Raw genomic sequence first — 26340 nt, forward strand, 5'->3', positions numbered from 1 at the left:
ATATCCTTTCTTCCTGAAAATCATACTGAGGAGAGGGAGCATATATGTCTTTAAAAAAGAACATGTCATATTAGTTCTGAAAAGTCAGTATGTAAAGAAAAAAATCACCCCATATACTGGCACAGCCTGCGTCACAGAAGAGAGGCTTCATAGAATCTACTAAATTCTCAGAGACAATGATACCTGCCCTAGTGGCACACCTTATTCTCCATATCCCAACTACCAAGGCAATCCCCACACTACTACATAAAGAGTGCAATGACAGGGTCAAGTCCCCGGACAATCATGCAAGAAGAGGCAGAGAAAGGGTAAGGGCCAGAGGAGAGAGAAGAGTCCTGTGAAATGCTGTCTTCTGAACATGAATCGTGGTTGTTGGATGTGTGAACTCCTAGCAGCTGTGGTTGCCTGCATAAGCTCCACATAAGATCAAGCCAGCTAACAGGCCAGCATAGACGAGGGAGAGGCGCCTGAGGCCCTACTCCTAGATGAGGAACATCGAGAGCTGCATGGGATGTGGTCACTAGTAGCTTGCCCATGCCCCAGTGGACCCCAGCACACCCATGCATATATAGGCAGCATTAATTGGTATTAGGGAGTTATAAAAAGAAAAATAAAATTTAAAAACGGCCAAAGTTTAAAATGGTATTGTTGACTAGCCTTTGACAAGATATGCCTTGTTTCTAAATGTTATTGGCATCTTGAGGTTTATCTTTGCTTTGCACATGGAATGAACGAGGGAGAAACTCTAGAGAGGAGGAAGGCACAGGGCGGTGAGGAGGAGGAAATGCTCTATGCACAGGAGCCATTGCGGGGCCCAGTGACAGTCTCCTAAAGGGCAACAAGGCAGCCCAGGAAAACATTGCCTGCTCCACTCACCAGCGACAAATATGTGTTCCTCCAAGAACGTGTCCAAAATTCACCAAGGCAGACTGTGTTCAGAATCTAAAATGAGTCTCATATTTGAATAAATTGAAATGCTATCAAATAAACCTTCTAATAACAGAAGTATTCAAATAAAATTCAGCAATAAAGATATATCCAGTAAATGCTTGTTTGGAAATTATGACAAATGTCTACTTAAATTTTAGGTCAAAGGAGAAATAAAAGATAGTAGAAAGTATTTTAAGCAGAATGGAAATAAAAACACAACATACCAAAACTGGAAGAGTAAAGGTGAATATGTCTTAGGAGGGAAATTTATGACTGCAGTTCATTATAATTAAAGGGAATTGTGGAGCTGGGGAGATGGGTCTGTGGGTGAGAACACTTGCTGCTCTTCCAGAGGACTAGAATTTAGTTCCCAGCGCTCATGGCTCAGTTTGTAACTCTCTGTAGCTCCAGCTCCCAGCTACCATGTACCTTTCTATTGGATTCCTTGGGTATTCACTCACACATCCACACAGACACAGATACATGCACATAAATAAAAACAAAATAGATCTTTAAAAAAAGACAAATTATAAAGTCCATAATTTATCCTGGAAAAAAAGAGAAAGATAGTGACATATCTGTATAATCCCATCACTGGGAGGTTGAACCAGAAGGTCTGCAGATCACGACCCTATCAGATTGCACAGGAAGACCAACCTTATCCCACTGTCTCTGTTTCTCAGTCTTACAGCACATAGGAAGCTAAAGAAAGAACCCAAATGATGAAAAAGGAAAATAAGAGATACAAGATTGAAAGTCAACAATTTAGAACCCAGCCTTTAGGAAAACATTAATAAAATCCATTGCAATAGTGATTAGGCAAAAAGGGAAACAAATAGTTAATACTAAAACACAAAGATGATGCCTCTACAGACCTTACCATTTCTAAGTAGTAAAGAGGAACATCACATAAAATTTATCCCAACAAGTTTGACAGTATTGTTAAACTGGAAAAATACTTCAGAGGAACATGGTTTTCCCAAACTGAATTGGGAAGAAGTCAGACACCTGAATAGTTTATATTGCTAGGAAGTTAAATATGTAACAGAAAACTTCCTTTTTTTGGTGGGAAAAAGTAATTTATTTGCATTGCTCCCATTTTCTACTGTCCAGATGGCTTCAATGTGAATTCAATCAAATGTTTAAAAAATAAGTAACTGATGTACACAGATTTTCACCATCTTACTAATCACAGGCAATAATGTTGCCTAAAAAGATAATGCATCATAGAGAAGAGGGGTTTATTTTAGGAATGTAATATTGGCTTCACATTCAAAAACTAAATTGATGTAATTTACCATATTAACTGAATAAAGGGGAAAATTATATAGTTATTTCAACAGATGCAGAAAACACAGTTGACAAAATTCACTATCCATCTTGATAAGAAGGCCAATTAATTCCACACTCTGACATAGGCTATCTATGGGAATCCTATAGCTAGTATCTTTTATAATATAATATTATTTTCATTTTTTAAGAATTTTATGTGTAAAAATAGGAGCAACGGGCCACTTCCTGCCACCCGGCTAGTTTTACCCAAAATAATTACATGGAAACTGTATTCTTTTAAACACTGCCTGGCCCATTATATCTAGCCTCTTCTTGGATCACTCTCATATCTTGCTTTAAAACATATCTAGTAATCTGTGTAGCACCACGAGATGGTGGCTTATCGGGAAGATTCTAACCTACGTCCATCTTGGGCCAGAGGTTCATGGTGACTGCCTGACTCTGCTTTCTTTCTCCCAGCCTTCTGTTCTGTCTACTCCACCCACCTATCTTCTGACCTATCAGGCCAAGCAGTTTCTTTATTAATTAACCAATGAAAGTAACACATAGAAAGAAGACCCACTTACATCATTTATGCATGAATAGTATGTATTTTGATCATATTCACCCCAACCCCTCTGGATTCTTCTATGTCCCCTACATGTCTCTGTCTCAATTTCACATCCTGTTTTTAACTTTATTTTTAATTTTAATCTTTATTGCCTACTAAACCTAATTAGTGTTACTCCTATACACATCCATGGGACCACACCCCTAAAGAAAACTAACTCTTTATCCCTAGGCAGCCATCACTTGTCACTGTCTCTTTAGCTAGGGATGGGGACTCACAAGCCCCTCCCCCATCCATGATGGACTGTTGACTGGTTTGACCTTGTTCCGGTCTTGTGCAGGCAGCCACAGCTGCTGTGAGATCACAAGGGCAGTGGCCATTTTATGCCCACAAGACCCTCTACAGCTAATATCTTATCAAATGATGAAACAGGGAAGACAGATCTGAAAATGCACTGGGAAGTGATACTGGCTGACGATGAGAAGAGAGTTGTAAGACTCTAATGAATGGCATCATGTCAGCTCAGGGGCCAGAAGGAGCTAAGAATAAACCTGGACCACTTACTTATACTATGTACAAAAACTACTTGAAATAAATTGTAGGATTATGTTAAAACTAAAATCAGAATGTTTCCAGGAGATGATGAAGGAGGATTTGGAAGGCTCAAGGGGACCTCAGTTTTCTTTTTTTCCTTTTATTTTTGAGATTATAATATAATTACACCATTTGTCCCTTCCCCTTACTCCATCTAAACCCTCCCATATATACCTCCTAGCTCTGTTTCAAATTCATAGCCTCTTTTTTCGTTAATTGTTGTTACATGCACATATAGTAATATATATTCCAGAATATAACTGACTCAGTCTGACAACAGATTTCTTAACATCCAGCAAGCATAAAACTGCAATCTTTCAAAATATAAAAAGTGTTTTGTTTATATAAAGGCATTTTTAGAAATGAAAAAGACAAAATACAATTTGGAAGATATAATATCTGTATGTTATGAAGGATACACATTTAGAATATGTAAATAACTTACAAATAAATAATAAAATGATCAACAGTATTAATAAAAATAGAAATTGTCTTAGATGGTTCATAAAAGATACTATTCAAATGTCTATACATTCAGGGAAATGCTTAATATCACTGTTCTTGAAGAGAATATAAATCTGTGTGTCTGTGTGTGTGTGTTGTGATGAAGACTGAACCAGTTAGTTTTACATGTTAGGCAAATGCTCTGCCCCTGATTATACCCCCATCATAGGGTCAGCAAATTAAAATAATTCCTAGGATTCACATTTATACCCACTTAGTGGGTATTAATATAAATAATGACGGTGTTATTTTCTAGTGATGGCATAGTCTCATACACTGACTAAATTGCCACCAACAAGGGAAATTGTTTGGTTTGGGTTTTATAAAGAGAAACATGCATAATACATACAGACCTTACCACCCAGGAGTTCCATTCCTAGTTATAATACTAAAGATATATATATATATATATATATATATATATATATATATATATACACATATATCTATATATATATATACACACACACATATATAATATATATCCAAGCATTCATGTGTATGATATTGCTAATGAAATTTTATTTATACAGAAAACTTCAGAAATAACCTAAGGTATGTCTATAAGGAAATGAATAAATTAAATATAGCATATTCACAAAATTGGCTGCTTTTTATTAAGAAGAAGGAAGGAATTTTTATCATGTCTAATAATGGAGATAACTAAAAAGCATTATGTTAGACCAAAGGAGACAGAAACAAAATATTATAATGCATTATTCATTTTATATGAAGTTCAAAAGAAGGTAAAACTTTGTAATGAAGTCAGACAGAAGCACATCAGTTGCTGTCTTAACGAAGAACTGTTGCCAAGAAAGGAACCTAGAACATTTTCTAGAGTGATGGCAAGAGTTTCCACTCTTTACCATTTCTTAGAATGCGTCCAGCTATGGCAACAAGTTCTGATCACTTATTGCCTTTCTTTGTACCTGAGTTACAAAGTTAAGTTCTGTAGGTGGGGATACTCAGCACAACTAACCAACAGATTTTAGTGACTCATATTAATGACCCATTCAGGGATTAACACTACCTAGAGTAGAGCAAATCATTGACTTGCTCTGTTTTTCCTCTTGGTGATTTACGAAACATGACTGAAAACACTGTGCATTCATTTAACAGATGAGCACATGGCCTGCTCTGTGCCTGGCACTTTTTTGATCCTTGTAGTTTATCACTAAGTAAGAGAATAATTTCTATACTCATGACAGTTGATTGAAGAGTGCAGATGTTGATGAGGTGGGAGTCTTCATGTCTGTTACGCCTGCAAGAATAAAACACTATCTTCTAGTTGACCGTCCCTGGGTTTTCTCTTCTCTTCCTTCTGATAAACTCTGTCACTCACTGTGTTAAGTGTTTTACGAATCCATCAGCATATGGCATTGCTAATGCATCTGGGACTTTGAACATTCTGTTTCTTTGTCTTTTGTGTATCTCTTCTTTCATTCACTCCCCATTTTTCAGGTTTTCCTTCCACAGACACCTGCAAAACCCAAATGGGATGTTTTGTGATCATAGCAAGAGGTAGAGAATGTACATGTTGCTGAGTTGGGAGGTTGTTGGCATAACCTAGAGGTCACTTTTAAGCTGCAAAATCATTCTTGTTGATTGTACTTGAAAACCTGGGATTGGGCTTGGCTTACAATTGTGAAATTTCTGTGCTGCCTTTGGATTGGGCTCATATCCAAGGAGCCAGATTACAAGTAGGTCACAGCAATAGAGGTAAAAACACTGAATGAAAGAAAGATGCCTTTGCCATTCTACATTTCCAGATACAAAAAAAAAAAAATGCTTTTGAATACTTTGTATAGCCTCACATTCCTGTTGAGATACAGCAATCACTCCCAGAGGCAGCCTGGGGAGTTGCTGCCCAGTTGAGCTTAGCATGTCTAAATAGTTCCTGTCAGTGGTCTCTTCTCCTGGCACACAAGGGATCCGGGATTCAGAAATAACTCCCTGTGTTTCTGTCTCTAAGACAAGGAAGCCAGTGGAGCAGGACATGTGCTCCCGGGCTTCCCAGAGCACCACGCTGCCCCAGCAGGTCAGCAGAGGGGCAGGGCTGCCAGGGACAGAGTTGGTATTCTGGCACAGAAGGACTTTATTCTCATCATCCCATGGCATCACTGCAAGCAGGGCATGAAATGAGGGTTTTATGGGAAAGATTAAGGGCTTTCAGAGGGGAACTGGTGTTTTCTGGGCCTTTGTGTGCAGCTGGCAAAGATTCATGTAGGCCCATACACCACTCCAGAACCCAGAGCTCAGAAAACTTTCTCCAGAAAATTGGAATTTTTGGGTCATTGTTTCTCTATTTTTTCTACATTTTGTGGAACTTGGTGAGCCCAGGGCTTCTAGAGATGTTTGCAAACAATACTTCCCCTGAGATGTAATGAGCAATCCATCCAGGACAGCCAACATCCCGTGTGCTAATTCCAGGGCTAATCGGCTACTAAATGTGAGGGTTGCAGGTATCCGTATCCTCATGCAGTTTATAAATAAGCCAACCTTAGTACAGTGCTATCTGTATTCTACTGGCTGCAGCATCAATCACGGAGAAGAGAGGAAGTGACCTTGGCCTGGTCATATGGGTCAGGTATTTCTGAGGATGGGAACTTTAGATTGGACTTAGCAATATACTGTATTTCATCGGGCTGAACTTTTTCTTATTAACAACTGCCAAAGCCTTCAGAACAATTTCATTAGCTACTTAAGGTTTTAATAATTTTTAAGTGAAAGATAGATGTAGGTAAACACACATACATGTAAACACACATACATGCAAACACACATACATGTATACGCACATACAGGCGATCTTCATATTTTTAAATTAATAAATAAAACTGAGTCAATGGGTGGTGGGAAATGTGGTTTTCATACTTATGTATGTTGCAGAAAGGGTCCAGCCTAGTGATGCATCCCAGGATAGACAGAAAAGGAATATGTATTGGAAGAGCAATTTAAGGAGATATTTAAAACATTTTGAAGCTTTATATCACATACAGACAGGACAAAAACAGACATGCCTTAAAGGAAAAGGTTGTGTTCCTTTCAGGAGATTCAAAGATGATTATTTCTGAAAAGACAAGGGACCGTCATTGTGAAGGGGGGAAGACCCTCACTTTGATGAGGAAGACTCATTATTATGGAGTAGAAACTTGTTACAACAGAGGAGACCCTCATCATGACAAGATCGGTCCTCATTATGACAGGGGAGACCCTTATCACAACAGAGGAGACCCTCATCATGACAAGATGGATCCTCATTATGACAGGGGAGACCCTTATCACAACAGAGACCCTCATGGTGACAGGTGACACTGATGAAAGGGAGAGACCCTCATCGTGATTGACAGTGGAGAACCTCCCTAGTTCTTCCTGAAGGAAAGTTCCCGTTGTCCTTGACCTGACAGATCTGACTTTTCTCCCCATGCTTATGGCTCCCATGTCTAACTGTAGCTCTGGTTGCCCTGCACAGAGATACTTCCATGGCCTTCCCTCCTATATTGCTCTATCTCCTAGTCTATAGAGCTGCCTACAGACTCCCTATGCAAAGCCAAGGCAAACTGGCTTGTGTGCTGAGCCTACAAAGCTCTGCTCTCCTCCTCCCAGTGTTCTGCAAGTCCGCATATGCGACCACTGTCCTATCCCATTGGACGTTCTTTCTTCTTTAAGTTCCTTTTGCAGCAACCGTGCATCTGGATGGTTCCAGGCATGCTAGGCCTTTTGCACTGTCTCTGCAGACCCCCATGCCACCCCCTAAGAGGGTCAGCAGTGTGCTTTGTGATCGCCTGTGTGCATATTCATCTCTACTTAGACTAGAAGCCCACCCAGGAAAAGATCTGTTCATCTGCTTCTCCAGCTCCATCGGCAGGATTTGTACAAGGGCGCAGATGGGCCCCTCTAAATCTGTTAGTCATGCTGACTTCACTTACCATTTGTTAGGAGCTATTCTGTCCTAAGAACTAGAATGAGAATTTTACAGTCATAATCTCATGTAGGTGTTTCAAAAAAATCCATCTAAAGTAAGTTTTTTTTAAAAAAAATTGTTATTACAGATAATGCAAATTCAAGATCAGACAGGCTAGTGACCTGATGAAGATCTTCCAGCTAAGTTATGACAAAAACAGGAGCAAATGTAGGTCTGGCTGATCTGAAAGCTGTGCTCCCCAACACTGCATCACGCCCAGTAACTGCTGGAGGGATGTTTAGAGGGATGAGAGGGAGCTTGACCTGCCCCACTCATGCTCACAGTTCTCTCTGGATGTGGAAGAGTCTGCTAAGGCAGCTAACTGGGATGTGTGCTATAAACATTTTTTATGTCTCACAGCCTTGTCCTTTCAGTTTGGGTCATTAAGGAAGGGGTTGTGCCCTGTCTTGTACGTCTTACACAAAATAAAATAGGGACCCCTTGAAGAATTTCTCATATAGAAAGAGAATTTAAAAAATCAACCCTTTCACTGACTGATTGCATGTTTGTGTGGACAGGGATGTCAGAGAACAATTTGTGTGAGTTGGTTCTCTCCTTCTACCATGTCAGACCTGGGAGTCACACTTAGGTCATCTGGCTTGGAAGCAGGGCCCTTACCCACTGAGCAAGCATTTCATCCCTAGATGGGGATTTTGTTAGAAAAAAAAAAAAAAAAGCTAAGCTTCTAAGCTTGCTTTGAATCTATGTCTGCGTGTAGTATGTTGATGTGTGATTATATCCAGGGAGGCATTATGGTATAGACAGTGTAGATACTGTTTTAATGCCTTTTTGTGGTATGGAAGACTGAACCCAAGTCCTCATCCATGGTAGGCAAGTGCTATAGTACTGAGCTACCATCTCAACCCAAACTTTGTTTATTTTGAAACAAGGTCTCACATAGTTTAGGAAGACCTCACTCTCAAGAAGCAGTTAGGACTCAAACACCTCCCACCATGCCTGGCCCAACATGATAGTGGTATTTTCTTTTTTCAGTACTGGGGATTAAGTCTAAGCCCTTGCACATGCCCATAAAGCACTATACCAACCAAATTACATCCCAGCTCTTTGAATTCTAATTGCTACATAATAATTGTATGCATATATATAGCACAAAGTGTTGTTCAATACACATATACCATGTGTAATGATCTGATCAGGTAATTAACAAATCCATTCATCATTTCTTTGTGTTTAAAAATTCAAAATCCTCTCCATTAGCTATTTTGCAATATACAGCCAATTATTGTCAGTCGTAATTACCCTGCAGGAGTAGAATTTTTTCTTTCTATCACATCCACCTTCCTGTACCCATACAGATCTGCCTTCTAGTCCCTTATCCGTCCCTTTTAGTTTAAGAGAACTGCGGCTCTGTTCAGCCGCTGTATGTGCACTCCCCTTTCAAATCATCGTTTCCCATCTCCCCTACCATATTTATTCTATGGTGGTTCAGGGAGTCATAGAACTCGTGTGTGTGTGTGTGTGTGTGTGTGCGTGCGCGCGTGCGTGTGTGTTCAATATTCTGCAAGAAGAGCCATCTTACCCAAGAACTGAGATATTTGTATAAACATTGTCCTTCGCTTATACATATAAATATTCCTATGAATATTTTAGAAGTAAATCATGAAGGAAAGTCTTAGTTGTGAGGATGTCACTGTCACACAGTAAATGACAGTGGGTGGAGCGGTCGCATGGACTGTGCTTCTGTCAACAGCAGCAGCTTGTAGGACAAACCGTGCCTTCTGCCACAGTCAGCACTAAAGGCATTTTGTGTTTGTGTTCTATTTTCCATTGTTTTTGACTATCCTGTCTTTGGTATCCAACTATAGATGCTCGCTACACTCAAAGGATGGAGAGCAGACTGGATGGGACTCATACCCTGGAACATTCCCGATGATAAAGGGTCATAGTGGTCTTTTTTACAAGTGCAGTTCCCTGGACTGTTTCAGGACCAGACAAAGAAAGAGGTCAAAGCCTTGTTAACTCGGCTGCCAACCATGTCTGAATCCACATCTGTAGCTTTCGTGTGCTTCCCTGGGGACTCCAGTGGCTGTGAAAGATGAGGAGCCACTGCTGATGTCATGCATGTGCCCCCATGATTCCAAGATTGTCTAGATAAGAACTCTTGTCAAGGGCCCTTGCTTCTTAGCCTTTGTCTTTTTTCTGCTCTGGAAGATTCTGCTTAGCTGAAATGCTAAGGCCAAATGTGGAAAAAGAAGGAAGGAAAGAAATTAGAATCATTTTTAGTCTTTCTGTGTGTGGAGGGTACATGTGCAGGAGTGGGTACACATGCATGTGTGTGTGTGTGTATGCGTATTGAGGCCAGAAGTCAGCCTTGGGTGCTGTTCCTCAGATACCATCCACCTTGTTTCATGGGACAGAATGTCTCACTAGCCTGACCCATCTACGTCCACTGGAATTGCAAACAGGCACCAACAACCTGGGCTTTTGCTGCATGTTGAACACGCTCTGAGAAATTAGACAGTTACTAATAAGACCAGATGAAATACTATCTATGGCTGCGATTGAGGACATAATCATCTTAGTTAAATCTTTCCACCTAACTAGAAGCAACTGAACTGGGGATAGTTAACCCTTCTCTAGTCACATTTATATTATCAAGGATTTTTGTCTTGAGCACCAGCTGTGTGCACATGTTTGTTGAAGGTTGAAAATTAGATAAAACATCTGGTCTTTAAGAGACTCGGAATCGAACAGGGCACTGGGATATGCTAAGAACTTCACCAGAACCTGAGGTGTGCTGCAGATGTTGAGCAGTGACTCCAGGGTCGCAGAGAAGATGTATATGAGGCAGAAGAATTAAGGGCACCTCTACAGAGCACTCCTCATTTGTACAGGGTCTCGGGGAATAAGCAAGACATGGACATCAGAAGCTGGAGGAGAGCCTTGCACACATGCCCAAACACCTCAAACTCATGTTCAGAGGCAAACACTCTTGAGTTCTATTTGGGCATGACTGGTGGGTGCTAAACAGAAATTGTGGCAAAGAATTCTAAGAATGACTCAATAACATTTAAACAGAAATGATAGCCTGCTCGAATCTTTGAACAATTGTCTAAAGGTTCATTTAAAGAAAATGGAGATGTGAGGAGGTAATGCTCTGGAAGATACAGGGTAGGTCTGATTGAGCTATTATTCCTTCCTAGAGTTCGTGGCTTTGATGAGCAGCCACTCTTGTGGTTACATAGTGTTCCATAGCAAGAAGGTATTCGTTATTTGATATTGAGCTTCCCAGAAAGAGACTGTGAGGACAATTACATAAGCCCTTTAAAAGGAGACTGGTCTCCAAGCTCCTATCATGAGATGGGTTTTTCTGTTTTCCAGATTTAAAAACAGAAGGGTGTCTTAAGCTTGTTTCTTGTTGCTCTGCCAAAACACCTTGACAGACTTAAGGGAGAAAGTTTATTTTGACTCACAGCTCTAGGGTATAGTCCTCTGTGGCCCAGAAACCACGGGAGCAAGAGCTTGGGAAAGCTGATAGTGATATATACACAGTCACTAAGGAGGGAAGAGAGAGTGGGAGAGAGAGAGAGAGACAGAGAGAGAGACAGAGAGACAGAGAGACAGAGACAGAGAGAGAGATCTGGTGCTCAGCGACAGTCACAAAAGGATCAAAAGGGAGAAAGAGCTTAATACTAGTACCCAGCCAGCTTTCTTTCTCTGCAGTCTAAGACCCTCAACAGAGAATGGCGACACCCTCCTTTTGGGGGTCTTTCCTCCTCAGTTAACCCAATTGAAATAATCCCTCACAGGCATACCAGAAGTCCCCTTTTCTAAGTGATGCCAGCTCCTGTTATGTTCACAACATAAGCATCACAAGGGCACTGTGTGGAGCGGAAAGGCAGAGCTATGGCCAGTCCTTGCTAAGACGCGGAGGAGAAGTAGGACGTGAAACCTCTGACCTCAAAAACCTGAATTTGTCCAACACACTCTGGGGGTTCAGTAGGGCATTCTCTGAGATGACCCAGAGCCCAGTTTTGTGGTACCATGAGAACCAAACTGAGCCCTCTTGGACTTAAGGCCTACAATGCTATCAGATAATAAATATGCATTGTTACAGATGGCTATGCAGGGATTTATTGTACAACAGTAGAAAATGCAAACTTTTTAGAAGAATTGAAGACTGTGGTCACTGGAATCTGCATTATAGGATATAGGATTTTATTTAGTAACCCTTGAAGGCACTGTTGAAGATCTTGAGGGAAGAGGGCCACATCAAATAAAAGGAAGAACTAACCTTCACTTAGCCCTTGATGTGTCAGGGAGGGTGTTGGGCATTGGTCTAACCCTCACATCCACACTGAGCCTCTATGGTCTTTCTTTTCAGCACAGGGAAAGAGGCCAGAGGAAGCGCTTCAGCTTGCTCAGGGTCACAGAGCTGGTGAACTGTAAAGTGTGGACATTGCACCAAACAGTCAGTACTTGTACCCGCCCAGCAGGTCCAGTTATTCCAGGGTCTGAAAGAACATGGGCGCGAGAGAGGAACGAGACCAAGCAATGTCTGTGGTCAAGGTCTCAGTTTATTAGCGTAATGGTTGCGGCTTACATAGTCCTTGAATGAAGAATTTGGGTTGGGGTGGGGGGTTTTGCCGGGGTAGCAAAGGTCACTAGTCAGCACACCTGGTGTAAGCAGAAACATTCTTTTTTGTGGCTCCATTAACAAACAGCTCTCAAGGTAGTTGGGATGTGGAGGCTCCCTGCAAACATTCTTAGGACAATGGTCCCTGCTATCAAGATAGTTGGGATGTGAGGCAGGTTCCGTCAGCAAACAGCTCTCAAGGTAGTGGGGATTTCTGCAAACATCCTTAGGACAATGGTCCCTGCTATCATCTTTGGAACAAGGGCCCCTGACAAGTACTCACAGACATAAACTGGGATGCTTCTCACACAGAAGTGCTAGTTGGAACGACTCTTTGGGAAGTTTCCTGAAGAATTATTTAGGAAAAAAGGAATTGCGAGGAACCTGTGCTCTGAAAGACGCATCACAGGGAGGAAGTGGGTAGTCAAGATTTTACAATCCTATTTTAAGTGTAGGTCTGAGTTAGTTGCTCACAGACTAGGCAGTTCTAGAGAAAATTTGTTGCATCTGTATGAAACTGATCATTTTTCTTCCTTTATTCTCACCCTTTCTCCTCCCCTTCCTCCTTTTCCCAAATCCACATTTAAAGTCAGGTGCCCTTTTTTGTAAGATGAGTTTGGTAATATCACCAACCTTAGCAAAGTCTTATGGAATTTAATTTGTTTCCTTATATAATGATCATTAAGTTTCTCAAATGATGTGAACCAGAGAGGGAAAGTGAAGTCATTACAAAAGACTTAAAATTATCATCTGTCTTCCCCAGAGTCACGCACAGGAACTATTTTAAATACCCACATGGTACAATATGTCAGGTCACAGGAAGGAAGGTGCAGTGGATCTCTGTAAATTGACTTGTCCAGCAGGATAAGGAATGGCATCTCATAAAGGTGTATATGTTCTGGCTTGACACGAGTTGGTTTGTTTACTTTTTAAATTAATTTACATTTTTTGTATTTATAGTTTTAACCCACCTCAAACTGATGTTGGACCAGTGATATCCTACAAGGCCACATTCTGCTAAAAGTTTTTTAGATTTCAAAAGTTAAAACAGCAACAACAAAATGCAGTTCACAGAAAAGATCTCTCTATGGGAACATGCAATGATAGGGTTGTTAATGCTAAAGACGGGTGATAATGGTAGTGGTAGCCGCGTGGTACTGATGATGAATTATAATGGTGATACTGCTGCTGAAAGTGATGTTGATGATGACAAGGTAAATATTTTGTTTACCTTTATTAGTTCTTTAAGAATTTTGTATAAAGCCAGGCGGTGGTGGCGCATGCCTTTAATCCCAGCACTCGGGAGGCAGAGGCAGGCAGATCTCTGTGAGTTCGAGGCCAGCCTGGTCTAGAAGAGCTAGTTCCAGGAGAGGAACCAAAAGCTACAGAAAAACCCTGTCTCAAAAATAAAAAATAAATAAATAAATAAATAAAAAGAATTTTGTATAAGATCTTTTGATCATATTCCACTTTTGAATTTGTAGCTGTCCACTGGAACACAGTTAGGCAATCATGGACATATAAAAACACATTCTTTCTTCTTTCATCGCCTGATGAAGGTTAATATTCAGGAGGATGCTTATATGTTTTTCTTTGGGTTCACCTGCTTATTTAGCTTCTCTAGAATCACGAATTATAGTCTCAATGTCCTTTATTTATGGCTAGAAACCAAATATGAGTGAGTACATCCCATGTTCCTCTTTTTGGGTCTGGCTTACCTCACTCAGGATAGTGTTTTCAATTTCCATCCATTTGTATGCAAAATTGAAGAAGTCATTGTTTTTTACTGCTGAATAGTACTCTAATATGTATATATTCCATACTTTCTTCATCCATTTTTCCATTGAAGGGCATCTAGGTTGTTTCCAGGTTCTGGCTATTACAAACAATGCTGCTATGAACATAGTTGAGCATATACTTTTATTGTATGTTAGGGCATCTCTTGGGTATATTCCCAAGAGTGGTATTGCTGGGTCCAGAGGTAGGTTAAGAAGACAGAGACAGAGACCCACATTGGAGCACCGGACTGAAGTCTCACGATCCAAAGGAGGAGCAGAAGGAGAGAGAGCATGAGCAAGGAACTCAGGACTGCGAGGGGTGCACCCACACACTGAGACAATGGGGATGTTCTATTGGGAACTCACCAAGGCCAGTTGGCCGGGGTCTGAAAAAGCATGGGACAAAACAGGACTCGCTGAACATAGCGGACAATGAGAACTACTGAGAACTCATGAACAATGGCAATGGGTTTTTGATCCTATTGCACGTACTGGCTTTGTGGGAGCCTAGGTAGTTTGGATGCTCACCTTACTAGACCTGGATGGAGGTGGGTGGTCCTTGGACCTCCCACAGGGCAGGGAACCCTGATTGCTCTTTGGGCTGACGAGGGAGGAAGACTTGATTGGGGGAGGGGGAGGGAAATGGGAGGTGGTAGCGGGGAAGAGGCAGACATCTTAAATAAATAAATAAATAAATAAATAAATAAATAAATAAATAAATAAACAAACACATTCTTCCTCTTTTGGTATCTATCAGTTGCCAATAGCTCCTTGGCTAGGATGGTGTCTTAGGAGTGCCTTCCCTCTCCATGCTGGGGGGTTTTGTCTGACTTGAGCTAGCACAGTTATTATGCATCCTATCATAACCACTGTGAGTTCATATCTACAATGGCTCATATGTGTCCCGAAGACACCTCGCCTTGTAGCTACTTACTCCCTCTTGCTTTTACAATTCTTCTGTTCCTTTTCTTCTGGGATCCTTGAGTACTGGGAGGAGGTGGTGGAATATAGATGTCCCATTTAGGCCTGAATGTCTGCATTCTCTTCTCTGTACCTTGACCAGCTGTGGATCTGTATTAATCACAATCTGCTGCAAAGCAAAAACAAAGTCCTTTTCCAATTATGATTGAAAGATGCACTAACTTGTAAGTATAAAGATAAGTCATTTGAGTCTGTTTAATACTATATAAATCTAGCAAAATCATAGTAAGAAGTTCTCTTCTAACACTAAATAAATAAAGACCATTCAAAAAAGTCATATGGTCTACTACTGTAGAAGTTTTCTAAAACATATATGCAGTCACAAAAAAGAGTTTACGTAGAATTACCTTTTAATGGAGGCAACAGTGCCCTTACTAGACACCACAGGCTAACAAAGAAAAAGTCCAGTGCTAGAAATGGAGTTGTTGGTCACTGAGGTCCCATAGATACCTAAACATTGCAAGTTATTGCCACCAATCTTGGTTATTTACCAGAACTTGACAGTAAGATTCTATTGCTGAATACACCACACACTTGAGTAAGAGAACATGGAGAAATCGAGTTTATGCTCACCTGGGATCTTCATCACTGCTGGCTAGCTTTCGTAGTGCTGACTGGTGCTGTGCACATTGCTGATGGGGAAAGGAATCATCCATCTTCTTAAGCTTTGAACTCCTAATCTACAGTAATAACCAATCTGACAAGGCACACACACTGGCGCAATAGTGGCATGGGTTTCATGGATGTAACCAATGATTTTCTGATTGAATTTAAGGCCTACTCCACAAGATGAAACCTGTACCTGGAAATATTATCAGGGTTAAGAACATGTGACTTCACAGTCATAGACCCTAAAAGAAAACCTATCACTATTAATCTTGATGGCAACAGCCACCATTAGTCGGGCTCTGTAAAGTACTGTTCACAACGATATATTTTTACTATAATATCTTGTTTTGATCTCATAAATTTCTCTTCATTTTCACATCTTTAAAAGGGACATAATGACAATGCTCTTCCATAGAGTTTTAAGAACAGTTAGTATATTAAATGCTTAGAAAATTGACTGACCCATGAAGGATATTCAATAACTGCCAATCATAAGTAGTTCTTTGTTAACATTATAGGAGCGAAAATGGAAGCTGCATGAGAATTTGTCCAAGGTCATAGAGTAGTAAAGGCAGATTTGGTTTCTGCACCTTGGTAGAGTCGTAATGGCATGACAGTGTTCAAATCAACTCAACTCAGGAACTGTCTGAGGGTGATGGGGGCACAATTACATTGACAGGAAGCACAAATGTGAGACAAAATCCGCTCCCTGCATAGTCTGCCACTGCCATCAATTATGAAAATGAGTGAATAAGATTATTTAAATGACCCCAGATGAGTAAATTATTCAAAGAGCCTCTCAGCTAGAAGTATTTCTAGAAATTTCTGAACAGACAAATGAAAACCATTTAGATTTTCTGACAGGGTCATCCACTTGTCTGTGTTGAGGATGATTCCAAAGAACTGAATATCTCTGGGCAGGGAGAGAGTGGGGAGCTGATGAGGGCTAGATGCTGGGGTGGGAAAGAAGGGAAGAAGGGAGAGAAGGAGGAGGAGAAGACAGAGACTGTGTCAAAGCCATATTTCCATCATTATATCTGTGCTGGTTAGTTTTTGTGAACTCGACACAAAACAATCACCTGGGGAGAGGAAATGTCAACCGGGGAATTGCCTCCATCAGACTGTCCTGGAGACATATCTCAGGGGACATTTCCTTAATTAACATTTGATGTAGGAGAACATTGCCCACTGTGGTAGCACTACCCCAAGGCATGTGGACATGGTTTGTATAAGAAACCAGGTTGAACAATCCAATAAGCAGTGTTCCTCTAAGGTCTCTGTTTCAGTTCTTGCCTCCATGTTCCTGCCTTGTCTTCTCTCAGTGATGGTTTATAGCCTGTAAGCTAAAATAAAGCCTTGTGTTCCCAGGTTGTTTTAGGTCAGTGATTTCTTGCAGTGCAGAGAAGTAAACTAGAACAGTATCAAATACCTGAGCTGGTCAGCTTACGAAGAGGAAGGCTGGTGTTGGCTCAGCGTCCGAGGTCTCACTCCATTACTGGCTGACCTTTTCTTTGGGTGAATCACAATGCAGTGCATCGAGGAAGGAGGATGTGGCAGGACAAAGTTCCTCTATTCATAATTAGGGAGTAAAAGCAGGAAGAGGAGGGAACCGGGGTATCTCCATTTCTGTCAAGAGCACACTTCCCGGGGACTTTCAGAATTCCTACAAGACTCCACTCCTTAAAAGTTTTAACGCTTCAAAGTAATGTCACTTGGAGGACCAAATCTTTAACACATCATGAGAGACATTCTTTATCTCAACCATAGAAGAAAGGAAGGGGAGAGGAAGAAGGAAAGAGAAAGTGAGGAGAAAGAACAAGAGTGGGAGAGGAAGAATGGAGGACAGAAAACAGTCACTGGGCCTCTAGTTGAAGATTTTTCTCAGTTTTATGGGATGGTATTTGCATGCAGAGCTTAGACTGCTAGGAGGCAGGGTTTTAGGGGGCTGGGTAAGTGAGGAGATGAGAAGGTAGAGTCTAGATTCAAACAGAAGTGGTAGGGCTCTACCTGTGCTCGCTCACTCTCTCTCTCCTTCCTCCTCCCTTTCTCAAGTTTCAAGTGTGCTGTAATTTGGAGAAAATGTAATATTTTTCTTGATTATATTTCTAAAGGAAATTTGAAAGTGGGTTGAGTCCCAGGTTGGATTTAATGACCCTGGTCCTCAGAACACAGCACAAGCGCATAGGAAGGATGCACTGAGTGTGGAGCCCACACCAAACCTTAAATAATGGGCTTTCCTATTTATGATTCTGCTTAGCTGCATGTTGGGAAGTAGGTGGCAGTCTCTGACTATATTTAAGTAGTGTCGACTTGAAGATACCCAATGACATTTCTTCCAAACAGCTGAGGAAGTATTCAAATTCAGATCTTGTGACTCTCCAAATTTAAAGCTATCATAGGCCCCTTCAGAGTTCACTGAAGCACAGACATAGGAGGCCTCTTTTTTTTTTTTTTTTTGCCTACTTCATTTTATTTTTCTTTTTTTCTTTTTCCCTCTGGAGACCAGGTTTTTGTGTATAGCCTTGCCTGTTTTAGAACTTGCTCTGTAGACCAGTATGGCCTTGAACTCAGAGATCCACCTGCCTCTGCCTCCAGAGTGCTGGGATTAAAGGTGTATGCCGTCACTACCCTGCTCTAGTTCATTTCCTAACTCACCTGGGTAACAATATCTCCATATTTCCATACCGTCCACCTCAACAAGACCCCACTGCTGGCTTTCTGGAGATGTTCACCATGTTCTTACCACAGCCGTGTTCGCATCTGTGATTACCACTGTCATGCTGATAGTGGAACAGGAAGGATGTTTGTCCCCAAGGAAAGAGACGGAACCGTGAGGTACTCCACCCCAGCAATCTGTTCCTGGCTGCAACTCCTTCTGGAGCTGTAGTTGGATTTTCTCATTTGAGCTTCGGGCAGCTCCCCCACCTCCTCTCCACCCTGACATCATGACCTAGCTTAGATCATCAACAGGAGAGGCAGAAGCAGAGAAGCAGATCAACAGCGTTGCTGGCTAAGCTTTGGGAGTTTCAGGTGAACATCTTAGATGCTGAAGACAAGAGTTAAGGCTGCCCCAGACCTTTTCTCAGAAACTTATTAGGATACAGTTGTTGCACAGAAATCTCTTGGTAGTGTTTTGTTCGAGTATATTATCATGTACTTTGGTCAGATTTCTTCCCATTACTCTCTCCTGTCCCATTCCTCCTCTCTCCTTGTTTTCTTCTCAAGCAGTTGTCTTCAATTCTCATGGTGTGTGTGTGTGGTATATAATAGTTCTATTTTCATATAATAGATCTGTAGTAATGTATGTGTATATAGTACATATATGTATATATCTCGTATAATTCCCCATATTTTATAAAACAATAATGTTAATCATTTTGCTTTAATTATGGCCTTTATATTAATTACATTGATGCTTTTTAATTGTCAAGATAATTAGTATCATCCTTCCCTCCTATTCTAATGATATATTAGAAACTGAGGATTTAGGTGCCTGGTGACTTAGCAAAGATGGCAGAGCCTGGATTGCAGGTTACAAAGTTCACTTCCTTTCCATGTTATGCTGTAGTAGTAATGTGCTTTCTTTGCCTGTTGGCAGGGAAAGTAGCCGGAGGTCACCATGAAAGCCCAACTTGGGAGTCCTGTCCCTGGGCAGCTGCTGTCTCCAGTATTTTCAAGGAGGGCCCCTGCTGTACCCACAGGTCTCATCCTTTTACTCCAGATCTCAGTTCTTCAAACTCCCTCAGGGCTGTATGCAAATAGGTTTCCTAATCATGTTCTCCCTTCCTCCAGCAAAGCCAATCAGCTCTGTAGCCTGACAATCTGAGGATGTAAATGAGTCCCCACCCTGGAGAAACTGCCATCTGGTCGCCATCCACCCATTGTCTTTAGAAAACCCTTCCAGAGCTCATCATTGCCTCTCCATAGCATCTTTAGAGTCCATATTGCTGCCATTTGAATTATAATCCTGCAAATTAGAAAGACTGAGGGGGACTAGGGAAGGAAAGAGCAGGGGCTAAACCATCTGGATTTCTTCCCATGCTGAAAAAGCCTGTTGGGAGCACAGACAAACACCCAGAGTGCAGAAGACAGGAGTGAATCGATGCTATGCCCTTGGAAGGAGTTGTGGAAACCAATGGGCTCTCTCTTAGCAGTGTTTGACTTTGAAGCTGTAACTAACAGAGTCAGAACACCGATTCTTGGTGCTGGTTTCCTACTTCTGTATGGACCGGCAGATTACACCATGAAAACAGTATCCATTTTGACTGTCGCATCCCAAAGGCCACTCTCTAAAAAAGGCATTTCACAGGCAATAACCCCAGGCTGCACAGATGACAAGAGAGGCAAAGTCCTTCTTACAGCATTACACAGTTCACCTCACCTAGAGCTTTCACTTGAATCCATACAGCACCTTTGGGTTTCATCAGCCAAACCGAACCTAAGACTCTGCAGCCAGGAATTGTCATGTAAATGAGAGTGGATAAGGATCCCAAAGGGTAGTGTTGACTTCCATGGAGCAATGCTCTAACTTACGGGGTCAGAGACATGCATGTTACATCTAAATTAACATCGAGAGAGAAGCACGTGATTATGTGTGTGTACAAACAGGGTAAGTGGTCAGTTCGAGGACTGGTAGTTTCCTGCTTCCTTGAGCATGTCACTGGTCAATAGCTGAACCCCTGTGATGGGTGTTGAATATTTTCGGGGGGTAAGCTTGGCCTTGAGGCTCATTTAGTTCTGATAGCCTGGTCAACCTTGAAGCCTCATTATTCATATTTCTCAGACCTCGGTAGAACAGAGTTAATGATAATGCTCTCCCACCCCATCTGCAATGTGTCTGTCTGTGCCTTATTCAAGCCACCATCATCAATGCTTCCTGAGAGGTCTTTAGATACATGGCCTTTTATGCATGTGTATGTGGTATGCATGTGTGTGTGGTATATATGGTGTATATATGTGATGTGTGTATGTGGTGTGTATGTGGTATATGTATGTGGTGTGTGTATGTGGTGGGTGTATATGTGTATGTGATGTGTGTGTCTGTGCACGTGTGTGTGAATCTATGGAACTCAGTGTTAGGGTTCATGAGAAATCCTCAATCGACCACCAGTCACACTGCAATCAGCAAGAGTGTTTATTATTCCTTAAGCATGTGAGGCTGCACACACCTGTACAAAATGACATTACCTTGAGAGGGATGTGTAAGCTCCTGTTAAGCACAGCTACAAGAATTTTAAAAGCAGTGTGACCCTTCTATTTAGGATTGGTTTATGCAAATGGCAATCATATTAGTACATTTCTAATTGGTTAGGGCTGGCGGGGTGGGCTAAGGCTATAACTTTTCCATTCTTGGGCAAATCTAGACAAGTCTCTGGCTTTGTTTTTGTTTGGTTATCACATGGGGAGTGGTTTGGCCCAGGCCTAGTTCTTAACTGAGTTGTTAGGGGCCTGTCATGATATTTGCCTGACCCTCTCACTCAGAGGCGCTCATCTGGTATAGAGTGTGTCACTGAATCTGGAGCTCACAGTTTCAACAACGCCAGGGATCCTCTTTTCTTCAGCACTGTGGTGACAGACTGTGCTGTTACTCCTGGCTTTACGTGGGTATTGGGGATCTGAACTCATATCCTTAAAACTTGCTTAGCAAGCACTTTGCCCATGGAACCACCTCTGTCCTCATAACCCCTTCTATTTACAAATGTTTTATGATATTAGTATTGTTATGATGCCCATTTTTTAAATGAGAAAACAAAGGGGGAAGAAAACAATCAATTTTCAACAATCTGAGCTAGATAATGACTCAGTTTGTGAGTTTCCAAAGCCTGTGCTTGGACCATGATGTTATGTTCCTTCTTCAGTCAAATTCTACAGAGCGGGTGATATCGCCTATGCTGTAAGAGGTAAAGAATTCAAGTAAGAAACATACTTTAGTTTTTCTATCTCTTTCCTAACTATGAAAACAAAATGACCAGCGAATTCCAAGCTCTAGAGGGTCTCTAGCTAAGCACATTGAGCGTTCCCCCCTTCACATTTTATAATGCTAAGCCAGAGTTTATTTCTAGATGGGAAAGTTGGAGGACAGAGATGTGAACTAATTGAACATCATCACCCAGCCCCTTTCAAGATTGAAAAAGTTATTGGTAATTTATGCCAAACACCCAGTAGAGAGTGTGGGGCCTGGTAGAAAGGCTTAGCCAACGGGAGCTGCAACACATTCCGAGTGCAATCTAAATTTTTTAAATGACACTTATTTTCTTTTGCTTTTTGCATTTTGAGTGGATTTCTGAGAACTACTTCTTTCTCTCAGAAGCAGATGTAGACGCTAAAGATCAACATCCTCGGAAGATTTGTGCAGCCCACACGGTAGGTGAATAGTGTAGTGCACACAATTAAGCAAATGGTAGCCAGAAAACTCTGTCTCTTCCCAGACAAGCTACTTGAATGAACACCGTTTCACTCTTCTGAACAATGGCAGCGATTGCTCTTTCATCTTTATGTGACTGTCATGAACAATAAATGAATGTGATATTAACAAGGGCCTTATAAATTCAGATATCTTTGATATTATTTCCCCTCTAAGGATGCAGCTTTCTGACGAGGGTACTTCCTCCAATGTGCCTGTTTTCTGAGGTTGCTTTTGTCTGTTTCTATTCATCTTTTCCCAGCACAGTCTTGGCCAGCCAAACGGTAACAAGCCCAAAGGATCCAAAAAAGTTTGAGTCACATTTATAGTTATGAAATTAATGATATGCATTAATAGTGCAGAACCTCCAGCCAGAAACAGGAGAATAAAATAATTTCCAGGCCTTTGGGTTTATTGGAGAACTAAGGTAATGGCAGGCTGCTTTTGGCAGGACCTTCTCTGTGCATAGAATTGTATTAATAGACAATATGAGTTCTATTTAAAATCGTCAGCAGTTAAGTGCAAAGCAGATCTCGTGTTACAGAGGCGAGAAGTGAATGCCCGTTTCCGCTGTTAGACAAGCCGTGGGAGCAGTCTTTGCAGTCAGTGCCTTGGTTTATGCGCTCTGGAGTCACATCCAGGAATCGGCCATGACTGTAGGAGGATGTGCACACTGGAGGTGGAAGCAAACATTCTTTGAAAGCTTTCTAAGGGCTGGGCGTCTTGTCCAATGGTTCATTTGTGTGAGTTAATAGAACACGCCAAGACCTTGAATAGTATGAGCCAGGTCACATGGGTTGGGCCAGTTACAGGGAAGAGACTGTTACCAATCCTGTACACTTTCACTGAATTGCTTATTTCTTTGTTTTGTTTAATTCTCATAAAAATTGCACAGTCTGATGATTCTTCGAATGCCCACTTCACAGATGAGGAAGTCAGTGTTTGAGAGGCGCCACTGAACAAGGCTCCAGATCTGACGAGTTCTGTAGCCAGGTGAAAGCCCGTGCTCCCTGACTCCATAGTCTGTATGGTTTTTACACCTCAGAGAACAACCCAAGCTGATCATTGGCTGCAGGGGGAGCCATTAGGATGGTCCAATTGTTTAGGTTGTTAATTAACTTATTTAATGAGCGTTTAGAGCCCTGAGCTGGATACAAGAGACACAAAGGTAGGCAGAACCCAGTCCCTGAACTGCAGGAGTCCACCAGAGCAACAGACGAGCGTTTGGGTACTATAACTGATGAAGAAGGAGACAAGAGAGCATCTCCCTGACCCCATGGAGCTGGAGACTGGTTTCTTGGCCTTGGGGTCTGAATGACAGGTGGTGCCTAGCAAAGGGAGGGCAGGGCAGGGCATTTTCTGGATGGATGGGGTAGATGGTGTTAAAAGTGGTTCCCGAGAGAAGTGCTGGATGCGCCTAGCATCTGTGCTTGGGTTTGGCACTCTATGAATCCACATGGAGCAGAGTGGGATCAGGAGTTGGCTCTCAAGAACAACACTGGGAGGTCTAAAGAGCTAGAAAGGCCAGTCTAGAGACTGAGTCAGACCACGGTACCAACATCCCATTCCAGTCGTAATTGAGAATCATAGCAAGAGCAGTGGAATGCTCACGTGACAGAGATATTTAGAGGCATGGTCTGGAGAGCAGACTGGTGGGAAGATTACTCCAAAGCAGGAAAGTCTAATGAGAAGCTTCTTCACAGGCCAGGGCAGATTAAAAACCCGCACTGTGTTTGTAGTTTCAAGGTGTAGTATTTAGTTTAGTATATACAGGGGAGAGAGGAAGAGAGATGAGTTGAGGATCATTCGGAGCACTGGGATTTCAATAATTCATACTTGCAGATGGGAGATAATTTGCATTTCTCTTATGACTTAAGAGAAGAGCATGAGTCAACCCTAATCATGTTGGCGACTGAGACTCCTTGGGGGCAGCAGGAAGGGGCTGGTGGAAAGGAGTTGGAGCTACCTGCTGTTGACGTAGGGCTAATAACTGAAGACTGGGGAGCAGGAGAGATCTAAGCATGGATGGTTGAGATCAAGAGTCAAGGTAGAGACTTCTGAGGCTTGCATCAGTCAAAGAGTTAGGCCCTTTGGGGGAAGATGGAGTGGCCCACAATGACGCAGAAGCTGTTTACTGAAGAGCGATGTGTTAAAGATCTCAGGTATCCAGCACAAGGAGTGGAGTTGCTGTTAGTCTAGCTCAGTGCTTCACAACCTTCCTGAATGCTGTGACCCTTTAATACAGCTCCTCATGGTGTGGTGACCCTCAACCATAAAATTATTTTCACTGTTACTTCATAACTGTAATTTTGCTACTGTTATGAATCGTGATATTTGTGTTTTCTGATGGTCTTACGTGGCCCCCTACGAAAAGCTCGTTTGACCCCAGAAGGGGTTTTGACCCACAAGTTGGGAACTGATGGTCTAGATGAAAAAATGCCTTTTTCAGTCTCAAAGGAGCAGGAAGGCATGTGCAGAGACAAGGTGAGTTTATGGATTACGTGGATTGTCCTTCCAAACTAAAATACGAGATAGATTCATCCACTGGGAGCTAAGATGTTGCTGGCAGTCTGAAGGCTTGTGGGCAGGTGTGAAGGTTTGAAATAGTTCCTAGGGATGGTGGAGATGCAATTAGGAGAGGAGGAATCTTTCTAGTGGGAGAGGGAGTCCTGGAATTTGAAACGACATTTAGCTAGTTGGTCATGTGATGTTCTCTACCTGTCCAGTGGTTTACAGGTGCAAAACTGGTTAGATTGGTTCAGAAAGGGGTGGATGTGCCAGGTGGGTGTCACAAGGACAGGTAGGGACAGGCATTTGTGCCCATGTGACAAGCTCTGTGGTTATGGAGAATGAAAACTGTTGGCGAGAATAGTGAAGAAGTGAACGCATGGGGAGTCATTTGTAAGTAAACAGAGATGTCCAGGGCCAACATGACACTGGAGAAGAGACATAAGCTACCTGAGTGAGTCTAGAGCTTCTCCTAGAATCATTGAAATTTAGTTTTTCTAATTAGATTTATGCCACTGGGATAAATGGCTAAAGTGGACTGGAGGTAGTTCATGGACAGATGTTTCTAAATTGGACCTCCAAGCTTAAGCAAGTCTCTGGAGAAATGTGAACGCGTTTGTGAAGGGGATGACATCAATTACTGACAAATAGGACAAGTCCAGTATGGTGCACAGGGCACATGAGTGAAGTCACCACACAGCACACATAGGCTCTGGGTCAAGCTGGAAGGAATCGCAAAGCTAGTCACAGATGTGAACTCAAAAACAGCCAGATCCCAGGGAGCAGGCAGGGACATTAGACCGATGTCCTCCTGCCTCTGCACCCCACCCAAGTCATTCCCTTCATTTCTCTTCTCTTCTTCCCTATGTGCTTAGTGTGCCTCATCCAGTTTGGGTGAATTCCTGACTTATAGCCACACCCCTTCAGTTTAGCACCTAAGCCTCTGTCCACACTGTTTCCCCGGGCTCCAAGCCCCTTCTCTCCATTCTGATTCCCTCCTTTGCAGACGCCAAACACCCTGAGCCTTTCCTAATTCCTCATTTACCACTTCTGAGGCATTTCTACATCTATTTCATCTTTGAGCCTTTGCTCTTATCATTTCTTAAAATGTTGTTGTATGATTCATTCTGAGAGCACTCTGTTTTGTCTTCCTGACTGCCCAGTTAATAGTTTTTCACCAATAGGAATTTAGAATGGTGATTAGCAAACGTTGTTTACTGATATTTTCGGCTTGGGATGCACTTCTTCCCATGGAGCCCCCAGCCCTGCCTTGTTAGCGTGACAAGGCATGGGAAGGGAAGGCAGGAAAACAAGCACAGCTGGGCTCCAGGAAAGCTTTATTTATGGACACAAATTCAAATCTCATAGAAGTTTCGTGTGTCATACATATAATTCTTGCAACCATTTAAAAATAGAAAACGCAGTGTGTGTGTAGTGGCATATACCTGTGATCTCAGCACTCTGGAGACTCAAGCAGGAGAATTGTGAGTTCAGGACCTACTTAAGCTACTTTGGGAGAATCTAACTCAAAATAACAACAACAAAACTGAAGCAGGAAGCCCCATCTGTAACCCATGACTTACTCTAAAACATTTGACTCCTGTCTGATCCTTTGCTGACCCCAGGGTG

General features: G+C 41.9%; 1 protein-coding gene across 1 annotated transcript in view; it reads left to right on the top strand.

Annotated features, from left to right (window-relative positions):
• Positions 1–26340, top strand: part of Grin2a (glutamate ionotropic receptor NMDA type subunit 2A) — a 421718-nt gene that overhangs the window by 274776 nt on the left and 120602 nt on the right. The gene's annotated exons all lie outside the window — the stretch shown is intronic.

Source organism: Chionomys nivalis, chromosome 7 (assembly GCF_950005125.1).
Source record: "Chionomys nivalis chromosome 7, mChiNiv1.1, whole genome shotgun sequence".
Taxonomy (NCBI): domain Eukaryota; kingdom Metazoa; phylum Chordata; class Mammalia; order Rodentia; family Cricetidae; genus Chionomys; species Chionomys nivalis.